The 17,188-nt window shown below is 37.1% G+C and overlaps 1 long non-coding RNA gene across 1 annotated transcript; it reads left to right on the plus strand.

Moving 5' to 3' along the window:
- Positions 1-617: 617 nt before the first annotated feature.
- On the plus strand, positions 618-3,707 carry LOC124860920. Its single transcript, XR_007036498.1, has 3 exons — positions 618-840; positions 1,006-1,486; positions 2,515-3,707. It is a non-coding gene; the product is annotated as an uncharacterized LOC124860920 (long non-coding RNA).
- The last annotated feature ends 13,481 nt before the right edge of the window (positions 3,708-17,188 follow it).

Below are 17,188 nucleotides of genomic sequence, written 5' to 3' on the forward strand. Positions count from 1 at the left end.
ACTGTTATTTGACTGAAAACACAACACATTACATTTTCAAAGTTTTCTTCAGTGCATCAGGACCAAATTAGATTGAGATAAGCTTAATATTCACAATATATATAGACTGGTCAGACCTGGACTGGATTATTTTATAATAGAGTTTATGATTTGTGAAACCTCTTTACAAAATGTAAAAAAAGGAGACATAGTTTATTTCAAATTTATTATTGAAATCTCAATCCATCTTATCTATTTATACCTCTATGTCTCTGTCTGTCTAGCTAGATCGGTTACTGTCTTATCAGTATTTTTTAGTCCTTATTGCTTCTGTTATATATTAAGTATAAGTTTTCTTTTTTGTACAGAATACGCTTCATTGGCCTGAGAGCATGTGTGCAGTGGCAAAAAGAGGCTCAGGTTGCCAGTCATGCAAAAACTGCTCCTGTTAACAGAATCAGTTTTTTTTATTTACTATGCATGCTGCAACTCCAAAGGTGTCTTCAGGTGCAGCTTGTTTCCTTCATTAGGTTTTTTCCTCTCCTTGTTTTCTTCTGGCAAGGACAATAGAGTCCTTTTGCTTTCTCATCAGCGACCTCACAAAGCCACAACACAAACAGCGCCAGCCATACCGGGACCCCAGCTGCCGACATGCCTGCTCAGCGGCATATTTATTTAAACCTGCCGCTGGCCCTGGTGGTGCTGAGCGGGGCCTTGCTGAGGGCCTCCTCAGCTTGTTTGAGAATCCATTCACACCTGCGCATTAAATTACTGACACTAATGTTACCAGTAATGCTTGGACGGGCTCCAGTTTTTAACCCATATGGCTGCAGAAGCTGAGAAATACTGGACACGTTTAAGGTAAATGTGACAAGTTTAGATTCTGGGGGTGTTTTGTTAGATAAGCACAAGTCCCTTGCATTTTTTCAGATGTTTGTGTGACCGATGGTATTGAATATTATTAAATAATGTAATGTATACTTGAGAGCAATGGCAGTTGGGTTTTTAAGTATATTTTTATTCCAGTGTGTGGAAGAGGATGGCTGACAGTGTTGCCTCAAGGTGGGGGTGGGTGACACATTGTTGAATATAACTTGGCTGCGGAGAACTCAATGGCTTTTGAACTTGAGAGGTGTGGAGGCATGAACACCTGCAACCCCCTAAACCCTCCCCCTAACCCTTTGCTCTCAGGATACCTTTCACCTTGTCTCACTCTGCAGCACTCAACAAGCGGCTGAGAAGAAAAGGGAAACGAGCAGAGAAAAGAAAGTTTCCAAAGATGCCTCCCAGGTTGTCAGTTTGGGGTCAGAGGTCTGAGGTCAGCATGGAGGGGGTATGTCAGGTGTTAAGTGGAGCAGACAAGCCAATGGAGAGCTTTTTCGATGCTTACCGGACAGCGAGCTTACCTGGGGCCAGGTGGGAGCACAAAGCACTCAGCTTTAGATGGAGGTCACCCAAACAGAATGGAGATCAGAAGAAAGTGTTGTCATCATGAAGGCAAGAAGTAGTAAGTTGATATAAAAAAAAAATAATAATAATAATAAAAAAATAAAATTCAGTTGTCTGACAAGTAAGTTTGGCTTAAAATATAAATGAGAAAACAAACAAAAGCTGAAATAGAAACCAAATAATTTCCTATTTTTTATTATTCCAAACTAAATGGTAGACCACCCTCCACAAATATACCCCAAGATATCTACAACAGTGAGCTTTGAAGTTTTCCGCACTTCTAGTTGTTTTCAACTTTTTAATTATTGCTCTGATTGTAGGTATATCTCAGTATGAACGTTTAAATGAGTAGGGATTATCATATGGCCATTCCATGATTTATGAAGATCGACATGTGTCTGAATGTCTTGTTCTTCGTGCAGCTAACAGAGATGGGCCTCTGTCACCGTATATTTGTCCCCTGGGGCAGCAACAAATCATGGATTTCTACATAAAGTATAAATAACAAAAATGTTTTTTTCTACAGGAAATGTTAGGGCTGCCAATATTTTTTCCTCACTTAATAAATGTACTCAAATAAAAATTTTGATATTTTTAAACTTTTGCAATGTGAGATAATGTTACTAATATAATGTATTGAGTCTTTCTATGCATCTTTACCAGGATGCCAGTAGGTTAGGAGTGTACAGTACATTTATTGCTCATAGAGTAAATAAATGAATAAAGAGTGAATAAAAAACTTTTTAGGTTTTTGAAGAAAGAAAAATAGAAACATACAATATTATATAACATTATAAATCTGGCAGCTATGATCTCATGTAATTCAAACATAAATAGATAAACAACAATAATAATAATAATAATAGTAATAATTTAAGCAAACAAAAAACAAGAATATGCCAGATTTCTTCTTTTATATTTAAAGCAAGATAAATAATAGTCATTAACACCAATATCTGATGCAGCAAAAAAAACAAAAAAACATTTGTGATTTGTTTTTATCTGTCTAATTTAATTGATTCTTTTTCTTTGTCTTTTTTTAATAATGTTTAATTTTTTCTTTCTCTCTGATTGTTCCTCTTGCAGAAAACATTTTATTCTTCAGTGACAGACTGCAGATCTTGTGCTATTTAAGTCCAGTCTTAGCCATAGCTGGCCTGAGGTGTGAATTCTGTAACTGCACATGGATTTTCACAGGACAGATTTACAGTTGTATCCATACCAACAAAAGCTTGCCCATCATCTCTTAGGAGTGCTCTTAATTTCACCCCTTTGCGATTCCGTACCTTTGCAGTCTTGGTTGTTTTGTGCCTGACTTTTACAGGTGTGAAATGGAGCCATCTGCCACAAGACGTTTCGTACCGACTATGTGTCTATCTGTACCCTCCAGGGGAATGTTTTGAACTTGGTTTGGCAGCTGATTGTTTAAAGTATTTTTCTGTATTATACTCATAGCTTATTGTAAGGAAAAATGGTTTTATTGCTCCTATAAATCATATTTACCAGCAGGAAGTTACTTGTAGTTATTTTGGTTTGATCAAGGGTTGGTCAATGGGCCCAAAAAGGAATCAGAGCCAATAGGATGTTACAGCAAGTTTTCAAGATATTACATAAAATTAAATAAAATCATATAAGTCTTCTTATTATTATCAAATTATCTTGACAATTTTTGAGGTCTAAGTACAGAGGTACAAAAGTATGATATATAAGGCAACACAGATACAGAATGAGGGAACAGATTGACAAATGAGCCATTCCTGACCCTCCCAAGTGTGCTTCAGATGGGCTTAGCCGGAATTAGGCCTCCAAATTAATTTCCTCATTGGGCCTCATAGAACAATGGACCGGCTCTGACCTTAGCACTTCTCCTCATGTTTATTTTATGTATTTTAATAGAAACTGAATAGTGACACACTAGCCTTTAAAATGTGAGACTTTGATTGGCACTATAGCCCTAAGAGACAAAAAGAAAGTAAGAAAGAAAGACAAAACATATCAATAATGAAAACAACTCATAGTCGACTCATTTTTCAGACCATTCAGATTGTGAGATGAGCATGAGGGACGGAAGTGTGAAACTTGAGTTAAATTGTTAAAAAACCTCAGCTTAAAGCATATGAAAAATTCATTTTTAGAAATAAATGTAATTGATTCAATTGAGACTTTAATTATTTTTAGGGATCTCAGTTAATTAGTGGTGATTGAGGATGTTAATAGTACTTTTGTTTTCAATTTTGATGTCCAAACATAAACAATAAACAAAGCAGATTTCAACATTACATGAAAAAGTATATTTTTTGTGAAACACTCGCTGTCTGCTATCATGTCACTACTGTGTTTCCATACACATCATGTTGCCTGAGTAGTGAGAGCTTAAATCACAAAGGCCTTACACGTAAAGGTTAAACAAGGCATTGCAGCGCTAATCTGCAGCATCAGTTTCATGCGATCATTTGAGCAAACCGTCCGAGACCGCTTTAATTAGAATCCAAATTACCGTAGCATGATACTGGTTTGCAGCATTCTGTACTGGGATGAGGACAACTGAGAATCTGGCTCCGGCCGATGAAAAGGATTATTTGCTTTAGAGGTGTGTCTGTGTGTGTCTAAACCGAGAAAAATGGTGATAGGACATAAATAATGATCTCTAACAGACGGCTATGGTGTGTGCTCTTCAGTGAGGTGAGCGCTGTGCAGAGTTGGTCTATTATCTTCCTGGTGTCTATTCATGAAGCCTATTGTGTTGTGGCCTCAGCATGGAAACACAATGTGGGGATGTGAGAACATTACACTTACGCTCGGTGAAGCCCTGCTGCAAGACAGTAAAAAATATACTTTTTTCTAATATCTCTTCCGTCTGTCCGTTTAAAAGAAAGTGAAATAAATGTAAGTAAATAGACCTTTACACGGCTTTTGGTATGTTTGCATTATGCAGCAAATCAACTCAACAAACCAGGTGGGTTAGTCTCCACTTATGAAGGCCCTTAGACAACCACTCATAGGTCAAACAATGCTTTTAAACAGCTTCTGGGGTGTTTCTTGGTTAAAATAATTATGTTACAGACAAACTGAAATTCATCATGGAATATTGCACCTGCAAATAACCACATAATATTCCATAATTCCCAATTTATGTTTGTGAATAGGCCCCTCATAATGAAATATCTGCATTGATGACTACAATACTGATTTCCACTACCTGGCCGATACTGGGCAAGTTGACACACTTGTGAATGATGTGACTTCTATTGGTTTTCAACCATTTACCCCCCCCCCCCCCCCCCCCCCCCCCTAGAACACTAGGCCCTTTAGATGTATCCTTTCCCTAACATGCCAGCTTCGAGCAGTTAAATTAGCTCCTTTGCATGTCATCAGGTTCTTAAAAAGCCTGTTAATGAGCTATTTATTTCAACATGGTTGTGGTAAAGCAAGGGAATATGCAATTTCGCTCCATAGGCCCTACTGTCTTTCAGATTTTTGTGGTTTCTTTCTTTCAATTTTGCAGCCTGATGTGTTTAATTCAAAGAAATGCATTGTAGTAGGAAAACATCTAATACATGCAGGACATTGGCTCTCTAAGACCAGATCTGGGTAAGAGCGATTAAACGGAGAGGGTGACCTTTTATAAAGCGTTACAAACTATTATCTCTTATAAACTCAATTCCTCTGAAGTCTTTGTCCCAAGAATAATGAGAAGATTTGGTGATCAGTCTTCTCCTCATTGAATTGAACATAGTAAATCTTTCATATTCAGGAATCTAAAGGTTCCTCTGAGGCAAAGGTGTCAAACTCCAGACCTCAAGGGCTGGTGTCCTGAAACCTTTAGTTGTGTCTCTGCATCAATACAGCTGAATCAAATAATTAGCAGGACTCTGGAGAACTTGACTGCATACTTAGGAGGTTTTTAAGCCATTTGAGTCAGGTGTGTTGGACCAGGGACACATCTAAAAGATGCAGGACACCAGGCCCCCGGGGACTGGAGTTTAATACCCCTGAGAGGTCATGTGGTTCCCAGTTTTTTCTCCAACCACCTCATTCATTAATTTAGCTGAGAAGCAATTGTTTGTGTGATTGCGGTCCTGGTATTTAAGTTCTTCAAACCAGGAAATGTTTAAACTTAGGTAATTAGCCTGCTGTGCATGGATCTGGAGGCTCCTGACTGCAGCTGACCTGACAGGAGTTGGGCCCTCTGTGGTCCTGCATTCAATTATGGGCCCGTTAAGTATAGGCTGTTTTAGAAGCATCAGAAAAGTTCATGTCTAGATTTGCCTTTCTTGCGTACCCTAATATAATGTATAATAGACAAAGACAATCTTGGAGGTAAAACTACAGGTCTGAACCCTGAACATTCATCCACTCTGACTGGAACAGCGCATTCTGCCATCATCCGCACAATACAAAACATGACAACCTTGCACACCATAAAAAAAACCCCTGTTGTTTTACTATGTAAAACAATGTTGCAATCTTTTATATCTTATGCGAACCCTAACTACAAAAAGCATACATCTGAAATTTTGATGCTAAACATCCACACCTGGTAGAGGCAGCAATAAATCTGCATGAAATTCACTTTCTCTATCCTTCCAAATATTTACACAAACCATATCTTTTACTTGGCACAGCGTTTAGCGCTCGTTCTAAATCCTATACTGAATCTATTGGATTTGTAAAGAGTGCTTCTCATTAAAAACAAACTGAACTTGACTGCATTGTTTGATAACTACGATCAATTTGGAATGTGTGTAATTGATTTAGAATCTGTCTGTATGGTTGAATTGAATATATACATTTTTGTAAAGTGCCTTTAGACACCATGTGTTGGTAATTGCCACTATGTAAATAAACTGAATTAAATATGTTTGTTGTTTTGTGAAATTAAGAAATCAGTAAATATAATTTTTTATAAGGATCAAGAAAAACATAAGCAGTAGAGAGTTCTGAGAAAACTGTGCCGAAAGGCCGAACGGTCTGTTCAAGCCGAAAGGTTTGAACAAGCAGACCTTACAGGTTCACTTCCTGCTTGCTCTCTGCTGAGCTATAGGCCTCCCTCCAAAGTGGAGCCTGCCGTGGTTTATGCTGATCCACAATCCAAGCTGCGTTCATGTAAACAGTTGTTCTGATTGTCTCATTCCAATTGGGGAAACCTGACCTGACTGCGCATGTTTTCCCTATGTCAACGTGCCGTATTTCCGCCTCCAGTGGCAAACTTGGAGGGATGTTAATTTCCTCTTGCTCTCTCTTTTTTTAATGCAGGAACAGAAACAACATGTTTTGCTAAGCCTGTAGCTTAATTATGGAAAGTGATAACGCCTCAACCACTCTTTGAACCCTGCGTGGGTCCAGAATGCTCAGAACCAAAACACTTACAAGTTTGTTGTTGTATTTTTTTTTTCAGCACAGGCGGATGTACAACTTCTTCTTCTGCAGTTATTTGAGGGAAATTTGAGTAGTCCACGCATGTCAAAGTGCTGCTATTATGAAATAAATGTGGTGCGTGTAAATGCAAGTCATAATCGGATTATTTGATTTGCGGCCATATAAAAGCTGATTCTATTTTTTTTTTCAATCCAAGCATATTTGAATCTGATCAAAAAATCTTGTGCATGTAAACATAGCTAATGTCAGCTGTTTAGGTGTTTAAGGAGACAACCACAAAAACAGGAATGGTTTTGCAGGTGGAGGCCACAGATATTTTTCCCTCCTCATTTGTTTGACTGCTATTCAGTAGTTTTGCATTTGACCAGGGTCAGTGTCACTACTGGTAGCATGACCGGATACCTGGACCCTACAGAGGTTACACAGGCAGTCCAACTCCACCAGGATGGCACATCAATACATGCCATTGCCTGAAGGTTTGCTGTATCTCTCAGCACAATTTCAAGAGCATGGAGGAGATTCCAGGAGACAGACAGTTACTCTAGGGGAGCTAGACAGGGCAGTCGGAGGACCTTAACACAACAGCAGGACCGGTATCTGCTGCTTTGTTTAAGTAGTAACAGTATGAGTACTGCCAGAGCTCTACAGAGTGACCTCCAGCGGCCCGCTGTTGTGAATATCTCTGATCAAACCATTTGAAACATCATGTTGGTGTGTCCTGTGCTGACTGCCTGGCCCCGTGGAGCTCAAATGGCAATAGCTAGAGAACACTGGAATTGGCAGGTTCAGCACTGGCACCCTGTTCTTTTCACGGATGAAAACAGGTTCACTCTATGCTCATGTGACAGAAGTGAAAGGGTCTGGAGAAGCTGCAGTGAACACTATACTGCCTGCAACATTGTTCAGTATGATTGGTTTGGTGATGGCTCAGTGTTGGTCTGGGAAGGCATATCCATGGCACCTTGGCTGTTAGGTCTCGAAATGAAATCTTTAGACCCATTGTCACACCTTTGCTGGTGCCGTTGTTCCTGGGTTCCTCCTGGTGCATGATAATGCCTTGCCTCATGTGGCAAGAGTATGCAGCAGTTTCTGGAGGATGAAGGAACTGATACCATTGACTGGTGTCCATGCTCCCCTGACCTCCACTGACCTAAATCCAATAGAACATGTCTGGAACATGTTCTGGGTGATGGACAAAGTTTTTCAGTTAAAATCTCTCTGTGACTTTAGATTTAGCCCTCTGTGGATTTATAATTTTTTATTTTTTCATCCTTTTGTATCTAACACATTACACATTCCATATCAGTATGAATATATGGATTGAAGTGTTCCTTTAATTTCTTTGAGCAATGTATATTTAACACTTTTAGTGATATTTTGTTGCACAAATTCTACATAAAACAGAGAGATGGTTGCCTTTATATCTACAAGTATTGTTAATTTCTGTCAAATATTTGGTCTGAGTTATAATAGGAGCTGTGGCGGAGCTAAAGAACCATATGTGGCTCAACAGCTGCAGGTAAACCTCTGAACTAATGGTAACTTTGTGCTTCTTAAACTTAATTAATATGGCCTCTTATAACCGACTATTTAATGGAAAACTGTTAAATATTCATTAACATTAATAACAAAGTCAACAAACAAATATCAAACAAATAAATATTACTGGGCAAATGTTAGAGGTATAAATAAATTATTGTTTTTATCTTTATAAATTTTTACTTAATTTTTTTTCCCTCAGTTTTTAACAAATTCTATTTACCCCACAGCTATAAGCTTGAAAGTTTTATTTGGAAGATATGTGAGGAAGACATGTCCACCACACTTTATTGTCTAAATATATTTAGGACAAGATTAGAAGAACAATAGCTGGACCATACAGAGGTGCAGCGAGAATCCCCAGTGCTGTTTCCTTCTCTCCTCTGTAAACACAGCTCCCCCTGGCTGCTTTGTCATCTTAGTGTACACACAAAAGGCTGAATATACTGTTAAACAACCCAAAACTGAAATTATACAAATTAAAAAAAGAATAGATTTACATCTATTATCATTAAAATAAATTATTTGTAGCTAAATATATACATTTGTAGCATGTTGTTGATGTGGACACACTTATGTGTTAAATAAATTTTTTTCTTTTAAAGAGGAAATATAAAAATGCACCAAATTATAAATTGTCTAGACACTATTATAATCTAGACCAGAGAAAAAGACGTACTTATTATTATTTCTATGAGAAATTTGTTCTTCATTAAGTAGATTTCTGGCCTTTCAGCAGTACTCAGATTTCCCCTCCAAGCATGGGACTTTTCTTTCAATCTTTCTGACCTTATTCAGCCTCGAAAAACATGTTGATAATGAGGCCTTTTAGTCTATGTAATTTGTATAAATTAAACCGGAAGAACAACAGCTTTGAAAGTCAGCATTATTTAGTCTATTTGCTTTTTAGGTACATTTGGACATTAATGGATGTGCTTACCCGGGTGTCTTTTCCACTGTCACTCATTTTCACTCACATTTACAGACGAGAAGGTCATGTAATTTATGCCTTTTCAACAAATATTTGTCTATAATTGCTCCTGTAAGTTTTCGGTGATAACTTTTGATAATACTACCTCTTTAACAGAGGCATGAACAACTAAAAATCATTTTAATACACACTGAAAGGCGTGATTCAATAAACCTATTTTTTTTAATATGCAAATATGGTTTCATTACGAATTTGTATTGGGGACAACATCCGCTTGGGTACTAAGGCATTTGTAAAAAAACTGAATTTAAATTAATTCACAAGTCACTCACAGTCACAAAGCACGGCACAAGATAAAATATAAATATCCTAAAAAACACTTGACATGAATAGCAAAAAAATGTGCTCAGAAGCGAATTAGACATTAAAGATGTAAAATGAAAATAACGCACAGGCTGGAGGCCACAACAGGACAGACTTGATCTCCTAACGTTGTCGGTTGTTGTGCCTGACCAGTCACTGTCTTTGTTTTGTTGTGTTTTCGCTTTTGTTGTAATGAGTTATTCCTCTCAATGTGTGATCAAGCTTTTTTTTTTATCTCTTTAATTAAATTTTTTTTAAATGTGAGGACTAATATTTTAAAAGTATATCAGAACCCAACAGGAAGCTGATGTTATGAATATAAAACAGGAGATATATGAACTCCTTGTTAATAACTTTACTCCAACATTCAGTTTGACTTATAGGTGCTAAAGAGAAACTTTGTCTTGTCCAGTAAACAAGACATTACAGTAGTATAAACGTGGAAGAAACTCACAAACATCTTTCAAGTTCAACTGGTGGCACTGGTAAGGAAGCCCACATTATCAGTTTTAGGTATTTTTATATAATATATTTTATCTAATATATATAATATATCTTTAAGATATTTTTAAGTGGGCTTTAAAATGCATATACTTTGGATAAAGATTTTATTTGTAAAGGTCTTGACACCAACTCAGAGTAATTTAAAATTTGAGATGATGTAAACACAACAGCATCCTTTGTGTGAAAAATTACGTTTCGCTAGATGTTTCCAAATTTAAATTGTTCTTTGGCAAAAGTGTGTCTCAAATTATCTAAAATGTAATATAAACAAAACTCAGACATGACTCACCTTTTCTTTTTCTTTTGCTAATTATCATTAATAGGAGCCGAATTTCGAAGGAGGATGTCAAACTAAAACACTTGCCGCTGCTCCTCGATGACGAAATTAAGTTGTCATTGGAGCGTCTGCCTCAGTCCTGCGTGCTTATGGAAAAAATACGAGACCAGTCTGAGTTCAGAGAGCCATGTAACATTCAATTACAATTTAACAGACTGGTCTCTATTAGTTGGTGTTCATTTCAGGGTTGGAGGCTCAAGGTCACGACCTCCTCCTCAGGCAGGTGCTTGTCTTAGACCTGTATTTTTCTTAAAGAACAACAAAGCAGAAAGACTAAATCCCTTAAAAAACACACCTGTGGGATGCTTTACCGGAGTTTATCCATCACCCAGAAACACATATGCTCACACACTGGAGTGGAAATTTAAGCTGACAGTCAACATCTCAAATAAATATATTGCTCCATCTTTTTGTTTTAAGATATTAAAGTAATTTCCATAATTGTTTGAAACAAGTCCACTTTTCCTAATTCCCATCTGTGTCCTTGACAAGGGGGTCAGAGCTGAACGCCAGATGGTGAAGAGAGCAAAGAGAAAGAAATGAGGGGAGGGGAAGAGAAAAGAGACGAGAGAGAACTTCTGTCAATGTCAGACAGAAAGAATTAGAGTTATTTCTCTGTCTTTGAGTTGGCTTTAGTGCCCACAGCCTCATGATGACAATCCTTGGGCAGTAAAAGTTGCCAGTGAAAGGACTGGAAAAATCCCTACCTGTAAGAGAACTGTTTGGAATCCTAATTGTTCGGAGCCTTTGGCAAACCCCTTTAACATGGTGTTAAAGGGGAGGCCTAGTCCAAAAAGAAACAAAATAACAATACTCACCATATTTGGAAGAACAGGAATCAGTTTAAACAGTCATAAAGAGACTTATAGTAGACAGACACAGGGGCCTGTTTGTTGTCTTTAAACATGCTTGGGTTTGTCTGAGTACAACAGCAGGTTTACAGAATATCTATGCTTAAAAATGACTTTAAATATGTAAAAAGAAAAAGGGCAAAAATCTCATCACTTTTTAATAACAGATTACTGCCGCTGTGTCTACAGCACCCTCCACGATTATTGGCACCCCTGAGATGTGTGAAAGGGCTAAATATAAAACAATTTTTTATTCCAGGCACATAATCTCACACAGAAAGATTTACTGCAGTGATCTAATAGCAAGCTTGTAGAGATTTCTTTTACCTCCTTTCCCGTCCTGTTTGCTGATCCTCCTCTGACTGTTTTTGTCGTAGTTTACGTTGTTTTCTGTTATTGCTCTGACTGCAGATTTGGGTAGTTCATGCTAGTAGCTGTTTTTTTGCTGCTATTTTCTGACCTATGACAATCCAATACAGTATCAGCCCTACTTGAATGGTGTGTTTTTCCTTATACCACCGCAAAACAGGAAATCCTGGATTACCAATTAAAAGTTCCTAGACACAGCAATTTAAAAAAATGAAGCATAAAGTATAAAATCACCTCACTGGGTGATAGATATGTAAGTTTGTATTTCAATAGTGGGAATTTCTCTGTTTTTGACTGTTTGATTTAATATATAAATCATATAAACACACACATACACACACACAAACTAAAATAGAGTCTCACTGAAAAAATATCTGGAACTAAGTGAAAATATAAACAAGGCTTTGTAGTTTTAATCAAGCGTCAAAAAGACTTGCTACACTGAATCATGATTCTGTGAAATATTTGGAGGTAGGAAGTATTAATGCCAGCAATTAAAAGCTCAAAAGTAGTTTCAAGAAATTTATATATATATATATATATATATATATATATATATATATATATATATATATATGTGTGTGTGTGTGTGATAAACCATTTCACATTTATGATGTGTATTCATACAATGTAAGCCCTAAAATATTTTCTAAATGTATAAGCTTTGCCACATGTTTGGCACCCCTGGTAAAGATGTGTAAAATATATATATTAATTTTTTACTGCATAATCTCAGACTAACGATTTTTTAAAAGTCCATACTTTATGGCGAGTGCATAGATTTGTCAGGGGTGTTTTCCAAAATGGGAAATAATTGTTTTCATCACAAATCAGCAGTGGTACAAATATAAGTAGCCCTCTGTTCATAGTTTTGTTCAACACCCTGTTGCTGATTGGACAAGACTGAGTTTTATCATATTTCACAAGGTTGGACATAGAGAGAGAGAGAGAGAGACAGAGAGGTATTTGACTATTCCTTTTTGTACAACCTCTCTAGATCATCCAGAGTCTTATGTCCTCTCTTATGTTTTTCCCTCCTTCCTTAGCTCAACTCAGGCTTCTTTCTACTAGATTTAGATCTGGGGTGTGTGGAAAAAGGTTGACTTTGTGTCAAGAGAACCATTTCTCTGTGGATTTTTGCCATATATTTTGGATCATTACCCTGCAGATGCAGATGCAGATGCACCCAGTTTTAGTTTATCAACAGAGTCTGCCAGATTTTAACTTAAAATCTCCTGGTATTTTAAATAGTTCACGATGCCATGTACTCTAAGAAGGTTCCCGGGAATATCAGAGAGCATCACAGATCCTCCACCTTACTTAACTTCGGAGATGAGGTGCCCTCCTGCATATCGTCCCTTGTTTTACACCCTCTGGAGTGTTTGTTGCTGAAAAGCTCAATCTAATTCTGACCAAAGTGCAGCAGTAAATTCAAACATGTCAATATTTGTGATGGTAGAACAAAAAATACTTTTTATGCAGTATTGCTCCCAAAAATAACAAACAATGCCATGAAGATAGGGTCTGGCAGTTTTGGGAAATTGTTGACCCCACAGTAGCCACCCAGCTCTCTAGCAGTATGCGTTTGTTTCTTCTATTTTCATCCAGCTCATTGAGACCAGAGGCAAGATAAATTTGGATTCTTGTTCAGCCTTTTGACTAAAAGAAATGGGCATTTGTGTCACATCATATTTACACCCCAGGAAAACAGAAAGTTACGAATTACTGATTAGAAGTTCCTAGATACTCAAATGAAAGAAAAAGTAAAATATATATTTGAAACCGCTTAAGTTACATTTCTTTTAAATGGATTATTAGGGGTATAAATTACTAAACCACTAGTCATTGTGTTAAAAAAAAACCATTAATATCTTAATATGGGATTGTTTTCCCCTGTGACTTGATAAACATTGTGTGTGTGCTACAGATTGTCCTTCTTAAGGTTCCCTGGCTTTATGAACTGTTGTCAGTGTTTACGATCCAATAAGTATAACTGCACGTGTGCGTTGCCACAACTTTAACTGCAGCCGGTTAAATACACAATGTGTTTGTTGAAAACCCCCATAAAAAACAAAAAAATAAATAAATAGCAATAGTTTTATTGTTAGTGAAGTGAAATAAAACATGATAGTAAATGCAGCCAGCTAAAAGATTAACAAACTTGATGTTTAAGGTTAGCCAGACCTGTGAAAAAATCTAAAAATACATGTTGCATCAGATAAAAAGCACTAATTGGGGCACAATTTGTTTTAAGAGGTTGACTGGAACCTTAAGAAGCAGTACTTACAGGCTTCCTAAAAAAAAGCAAGACAATAAAGGTGTAAGTAGGTGTCAGAAAATGTTCCATGAATAAACAGTGTGAGACTAACTGGAAACACTCTCTACTCTCTCCTGCTTGTAAAAATGGACCCTTCAGATCCTGACGCCCTCAGGAGAAGCAAACCAGAAAAGCCAGCCCTCTCTGCTGTGACAAAGCACTTGAAATGTAACATAATCAGGTCAAGTCTGCAGAGATAGAGCAGACTATACAGTTGTGCCCCCTATAAGAAGTTATTCAGCAGCTCACTCCTCCAGCGTCACCTCACCCAGATGCTGCCTCAGAGCTGCAACAGTTAAATCTGGTTCTTATCTAACACGGCGACAAATGTAACCAAACAAGTGCAGGGGGAAGAAAGGAGTGGGCACCGCTCTGCACGTGTTCGGTCCCAATAGAAGCTTGAAAAATAACCAAGCAGTGGGCTGACGACATCTGCATCTCCACGGGGGATTCCTGGAAAGCTCCAGCCACTCCTGTTGGGCTTTAACAAATCCTTTTTTCAGAGAAAGTGAGAAAGTGCAAGCACCATCAGTGCTTTGTGCTCTTTTTTCTTACTGTATATGTGTTTTTATCTAATTTACATGCTCTTAAAAATTGGGGAAAGTTAATGAAAAATACTAAAATTTGATGTGTTATTTGCCTTCAAAATGAAATAATTAAATTTTTTCTTTAATGGCAATAAAACAGGTAATCACCAGTAATTTTCTGAACTGATTCCTTTGAACATGAGTTAGTTTTGTAATCAATGTCTTGTTGAAAAACAGTTCACTTTAGTTGCTTGTTGTCAGTTTTAAGGCTCTACTTTATTTTTCTCTCTGTGAGGTTTACTGCCAGCACAAACAGCTCTTTCTTATTGTTTGGTTAGTATGAAGCAACAACACCTTGGTTTTAAATTCACTTTCTCATCTCTGCTGCACTTAAAACAGATTGCTACCAGTCAATTAACCTAGAACCTAGAACCTAACCTAGAACTGTACAAAATCAAAACTGTCAAATATATAAGAGGTATAAATCCTTTTTCAAGGCACAGTAGACCTTAAAACTAAGTCTAACCTCCACATTTCTGATCCTTTTTTAAGATAGAAGTTGGAAACTTGAGGGCAAAAGAAGTATACATACACTCAAAATACAGTATTGTGCTCACAGATTTGACTTGTAGATGTATACAGTGGTTCTGATAAGTATACATACCTCAGTTAAAATACCAGTTTTTTGTAATGTAAAATATGAGACAATTATTGTGATATAAATCCAGTTTAATTCAACCGAAAACAAACAAATCTATTACATGTATAATATTTAAAAATAACATAAAGGCAGTAAGAGATTGCATGGTTGTACACACTCTTAAAGCAATACTTGTTTACGGCATGCCACACCTACCTTTATTTGTCCACTGTTCCATCTCCCTCAAAAGTTCTCCAGGCTGGTCAGACTGTGAGGAGATCTTACTACCTCATTAAAAGCATCTCACAGTTCTTCTGTTGTATTTTATTTGCGTTTTTGTTCTAGGCTCTGGATGCTTTCATTTTCTTTGGTTGATTTGGATGCATGCAAACAAAATCCCTCTTCGTCTTAAATGTTTTGGTAGACACCCAAAGTTTTAGGCCTGTAGTTTTAAAGGAAACTATTTCTTTGAGAGCTGCAATAATGTTAAAGTCCAAGAAGCAGTTCGAGATGCTAAGCCACCTACAAATAACAGAAAAACACAACTTAAAAGAGGAAGCAGCTCAATTTATTGAAGCAGCAAAAATCCCAAGTAGAAATCGAAATTTTATTTCAAATTATGCTACACATCTAAAATGACTAAATACATTTATTTAGAGAAGTTGCTCTCCTAATGTTCTACACACAGAGTAAAGAGTCATCTCTGACATCTCCAGCACAGCAGCTGGCAAAAGCTCTTCTGCTTGTAGACCTTTCCCTATTATTAGTGTTAATGCAAGGCCAGAGGACATGGAGGGGAAACAGGCCTGGCAGCGCTTAAAAAAATCAAATGTCAGCCCATGACATGCTGCCAGCTGCCGGAGGCTTTGATATGCAGAGGCTGGATGATGCTTATTTGATGGTTTCATTAGAAAATTTGGTCTAGGTGTCAAAGAGGTTCCCTGTGTCTGTGCTGCAGCTATTAGGCTCAATTACAGCTGCCAGAAAAAGAGAGAACTGAGCCGGCTCTGTGCGCTGCATTCAGAGTGGCCTTATAGAGCCACTGAGAGGGTCACAGAAATTGCTATTCATAACACTTATTAGCTTATGAATTAAGTTTTCTCTCTAATTATTCACAATCAGAAGGAACAAAAAAGGTGATTGCATGTTTGGCTTTGGAGACCTCAGGAAACATAGTAGTTTATCAGCTTTCCAGCAGGTCAACCATTTTTATTAAATAGATATTTAGAGATTTATACGCTTTAGCAAATGTGTTTGGTGCCATACACTTTGGTTTCATCCATTTTTGTCGTATAAGCAAAGAAAAACCTTGTGTTTATTTTGACAAATTGTAAACACCTTTTTAAATAGATAATTTTGCTGCTATGTTATTATTATCCATGGAAGATATTGTCTAGAGTAAGTCATTGTTTTGGTGAGACTGGTGCGCAAACACACCACAGTGTTAACCCTGACTAGAACCAACAATCCTTATACAAGCAGATGATCCATGGGCCAAACCTTCCTGCTGTGAAAATCATCCAGAGTGACAACACCCCAGCAGAGATGTGATCATTCTGTCACATTAAATTACAGCAGAAATTCCCTTTGGAAATGATTTTATGAAAGGACCGTAATCTCCGAAGGGGGAAAAAAAGCCCCTCTCCGGTTGAGCTGACAAACATGTGTAACGAATAATGGCAGCTTTAATTCGAGGAGTCACAGGTTAAAAGGCCTGGAATCAAGCCTGATCATAAGTCTGCAGTAAATTGATAACAAATGTTAAAACCACTAGACCCGTTTTTCCTTTTTCTGTGCAAAACTGCCAAAAGCATTTGTCTGTAATGCTAGGATCAAGGTCTTCCCTCTATGTAATTACTGGTCAGAAAGAAAGCAATGAAACATATTTATAACAAAAAAATAAATAAATAAATATATATATATATATTATTGTTTTCACACAGCTTTGGGAGATTAAATTAACACTAGAAAAAAATATGTGTAATAATGAATGGTGAAAAAAT

This window comes from Girardinichthys multiradiatus, chromosome 23 (genome assembly GCF_021462225.1).
Source record: "Girardinichthys multiradiatus isolate DD_20200921_A chromosome 23, DD_fGirMul_XY1, whole genome shotgun sequence".
Lineage (NCBI taxonomy): Eukaryota > Metazoa > Chordata > Actinopteri > Cyprinodontiformes > Goodeidae > Girardinichthys > Girardinichthys multiradiatus.